This window comes from Ambystoma mexicanum, chromosome 7p, assembly GCF_040938575.1.
Source record: "Ambystoma mexicanum isolate Mex_15411 chromosome 7p, UKY_AmexF1_1, whole genome shotgun sequence".
Taxonomy (NCBI): Eukaryota; Metazoa; Chordata; class Amphibia; order Caudata; family Ambystomatidae; genus Ambystoma; species Ambystoma mexicanum.
Genome location: NC_090939.1, coordinates 749,064,465 through 749,068,875, shown reverse-complemented (window position 1 = coordinate 749,068,875; position 4,411 = coordinate 749,064,465). Strand labels below are relative to the sequence as shown.

Sequence of the window (4,411 nt, the reverse complement as noted above, 5' to 3'; positions counted from 1 at the left end):
CCCCCCGGGAAATTCATAAGTCGGCTCCCCTGCTTCCAAGGCGAGCATGCTGCCCCTGAGCTATCCTTCGGAGACTAGACCTCCCATACTGTATCCATCTACAACTCATTTTGAGAGTCTGTAGGACAAATTAATATCACTTTCTGATGCCCACAGAACCAGCAACTTGGTCATGGACCAGTCATGCAAACAAAGAAGCCCCCTCTGCCCCCCGTTAGTCCTCAGTAGCAAGCAGCAACACCCCAGCAATAACCAACTAGCTAGCTCTATTGAGCAAAGCACAATTGCTACACAATGTGCAACTTTGAGCAGCAGTGGCTCCTGCTTCTGTGCAGCAACATATGAAAATCAATGCCTGAATACTTTGGGTGGCAGGAGGTGCCTGGTTTTGTGTTTAGGATGATGCAAAGAAATTTGAAAAAGCACATTCGGAAATACACATTCCAATGTAAATCGCATTCATGGTATAAAAAAGGAAGCAAAGCAAAGGGATGTTTCGAAATTATAAAACTTAAAAACAACTGGAAAGTAAGCTTGCTGGGTACTCTTAATGACAAAAGGGCCTATTTCAGCTGGTGTGAAGAAGAGTAGTTTCTTTTAAAACAGTTTGAAAAAGCTGTGTTTTCAAATTCATGTGAAAGAGATGGGGGTCCATTACATCACGTAACGTCCCCCCAGTTGAGTTTTTCCCCACGCAACCCTTTCCTTGTCAAGTCCAGCAAACTGAAAGCAAATGTGATAGCAAGTGTGCTAGGGCCGTTCTAGCGCATGCATGAGATATCCTGAGGTTTTTTGTCGAATGACATTTTCGTACGATTCTTTTGGCCGATTTTATCTCTTTTTACTGCAACAAAAAAAAACTGGTGGATACTCCTGTGTCCCTTTTACCCATCTTCCCACCCTGCTTTCTATATATCTAACCCAACCCCTCCCACGCCCCTCCATTTATATGTTTGCAGTAAAAAAAAACAATGGCAAAAAAGGCAGCAAATAAATTCGGCAAAAAAGGGTAATACCGTTCTGGCAGCCGATACGTGGCTTTGCAAAGGATGTGTTTTCCCGTTCTGGCCTGTCTCGGAGGCTATGTTGCCTTCAGTCTGGAGGCAGGTGAGACATCAGATGACAACTAGATTAGCAATACAGTTGGGAGGCCCTCTCTGAAGTTCCCTAAATGCTAGGGGGTGCCTCTCCCATACCTCTCCGGTATAATGGCCAGAGATGATGTAATTTGTGATGTAAGGTGTATTAAGGCACATGCTTCAAACTGTAAAGCTGTTTTTGTCCCAAGAATCATAAAACAAATACGATAAACTGAAAGTGCATCCAGAATCTATTTCCAGTGTAATTTTGCTGTAGGTCATTTAAGAAGAGCTTGTCTTTGACATCCTTTCGGCATGTACTTAGGTGTGTTTTTTGTTTGCAATGGCACATACAGACATCATAGGACAGGTAACATAGATTGCCAGTGTGCTACTAAATTTGCATGGATGCCGGGCGATTTGAAACTGACTTGCATAGAATGACTGGCGCAATATACCTTCTGTGAACTGGTCAGTCAATCAAAATATAGATGGTTAACTTATAGGTCAGTGCAGATGTTTTTTCCAAACATCGTTATACCGGTGCAAAATGGCCTTCCTTTGGAGCAATACTACTCGTCGCTCATGCAATGTGTGTCATCTGCTCCCAGAAATACAGGGACCAGTCGAATTTTCAGTCTTGTGCAAAATAGAGATTATGGGCCTAATCCACAGAGCGTTTTCCAATGGGGTTTTGCCGCGCTTCGGTGAATGCAGCGCTGAAGATGAAAAGAAGGATTACAGACCGAATAAATTACCAAAAACTCAGCAGCGCAGTATTGCATAATTTGCAATCACCCTCCTGAGACAAATCATGCATCCCCTTTGGACACAATGGAAAGTTATGTAACGTGCAACATTTATTCCACAGTTTTTTCTCCATACATGACAAGTGCTTGGAGTCCAAGATACAAAAAACACAGTCTTTGCAGGGTAAGGAACAACACAACTTTACGTTTAGAGGCTAGGTCCTGCCACAGAATGTTCTAATGTTCTGTGTGATCTGGCCGAATGTATTTCATCGAGGCAGAATTGGTCAAATTTGTTTTTTCTTTAAGGACATTTTACCACAAATGTATGCAGGTGAGTACCCCACAAAATTCCCACAAACCGTTCTGCCTTTATTGTTACCCTAGCCCACCCCCAAATACATTTGAGGTAAACTGCGGCTTACAAAATTCGACCATTTCTCCATCGATGAAATCTACTGCGGCCAAACCTCCAGTTACAGCCACAGAACACTTTGGACCTGATTCAGGCAGCCTTCTTCAATGAGAAAAATGCACTGATCCCATTGAAAAAGGCTTTTGTGAATCAGGCCCTCTCTGTAGACACAGAAATAGGACGAGAGGCCAATTAAAAGAAAATGTACAAGGACGCACTGGCCTAAACACACATGTGACATCTGCGATGGTGATATTTATGAAACGTGTTACAGACTGGGTTTCTATGATGATAACATGCTGTACCAAGACAGGAAATGAAAAACAATGCACACCCCCAAATAGTTCACTTAAATAGACACTAATGGAAGCAGTGCAGTTTTTAAGATTTCAATGCTAATATTTCTGTATTGCAGTCATTGGTTGCATTATAGCCAATTCCTGAAATGGAAAAAATTGCTATGTGCTTTCGAGACGTACCGGTGATGTTAAATGCATAGTTTCCCCTTGTTGAGAAATGCAGTATCGCCCATTTACAGCACTGAAGAAAGCACATGCTTAGCAGTACTGGTGCAACAGGGAACATACTTCCTCCAGATTTGGTACTATGTCCTTCATGTAGTACAGGGGTCTGCAACCTGGACCTTTCCAGATGTTTTGGGCAATGACTCCCATGATCCCTCACCTTTGAGTAGGCTGCGTAGGGTTGAGTAGAGTTGTAGTCCAAGACATCTGGAGAGCCCAAAGTTGCAGACCCAGGATGTAGAACAATCAGCTTTAAATATTTCCACCAGAATTTCTTTGCGTACTTTTTCGCTTGGCGCAGGATCGGAAACGCTGCTGCTTAGAGAAACGAATCAGGAGCAATACTGCCGCCCCGGCGAGCGTTCCAAAGATGATAAAAAGCGGCCAGGGAAATTCTTGGTCATCAAGCAAATGCCCGGGAGAAATTTGGGCAAAGGACACGTAATGGATGTCACTAAATTCCCCAAAGTTTCCAAAGTGAGTACCACGGCACCTTACTCGAATTTCATATTCCCGGTCCGCCCTTAAAAAGTCCACAGCGACCGCGGTTGAATTGGCGGTGTCCAGTATATTCCAATCCGTCTCGTTGATGTCTTTGTACTGGAGTTCATAAACGAGGTCAATCCATCTGAGGCGGTCAGCGAAAGCCGGCGACTTCCAGCTTACTAGGACATTGGCGTCGACCCCCGCTAGACTGTGGTTTAGTAAAGTCCAGTTGAGGCCGGATGGTGGATCTGGTTGAAATATGTCTTCCACGTTGAAACAATATTCGTCGAGGGAGGTGTTCTGGTGCACTAGCTGAAGGCAATATCCAGGCCCAATGGAGGCGTAGGATGAGTTGAAGTGACAGCTATTTTGGCCAGCAGATTCATAATCAGGGCACTCCCTCCATACTAGGTCACTCCTGAGCATGAAGATGACTTTAATTGCGCCCGTTAAGTTGTGAAAATCCCCAGCCGTCCAGTGGCAAGTAAAGGTTTCCAGCTCTGGTGACCTGCAGTTGGTGAAGCGGGGATGTCCCGAGGAGACCACATGGGTGCTGGAGAGGGCACGATTTCTGACCACCAATCCCAAAGCAAACGATAACAGCAGCAGAGCCATTGCTCCAGGCATTGGTCCTTTCCGGCTACCCGGATGTCCAAGCGTATCGCGCGTCGATTGTGGACAGGGAGGTATCGCTGCTCGCGAGCCACTCGGCGCAGCTGTCACGGCAGCACATCAAATTCCTCCAAGAGTACGATTCCTCTTTGGCGGCAGCAGAGCGCGAGGCGCAGGCGCAGCAGCGAGCACTGCAGCAAAGGGCGCAGCAGAGCTCTCAGGCACGGGCTACGGCTAGCCGCTCAGGGAAACAACGCGTCGAGTTAGCGCCACCTGCCACGCTTTTGTGGCATGTGCCGAACAGCATGACTTCATTTTACATGACCGAGCGCGTGAATCTTTTGGCCAACCGGTGAATAGGCGTCTCATTTTTAAATATGTCAGCATGGCGGCTTTCGGCGTAAATAAGAAGTGTTGACTGAGGTGCGCTGTGAATTAGGACGTGACATCCACTTTTCAGTGCACTGTGCCACCGAATCATTTTATTTTCATTTATTCCAATATGAGGCGTTACAACCTCGAGTTTTTTCGTGTTGGTATAATCCC

General features: G+C 45.6%; 1 pseudogene; it reads right to left on the bottom strand.

Annotated features, from left to right (window-relative positions):
• Positions 1 to 1,917: 1,917 nt before the first annotated feature.
• LOC138526297 (growth hormone receptor pseudogene) lies at positions 1,918 to 4,047 on the bottom strand (annotated as a pseudogene).
• Between the last annotated feature and the right edge of the window lie 364 nt (positions 4,048 to 4,411).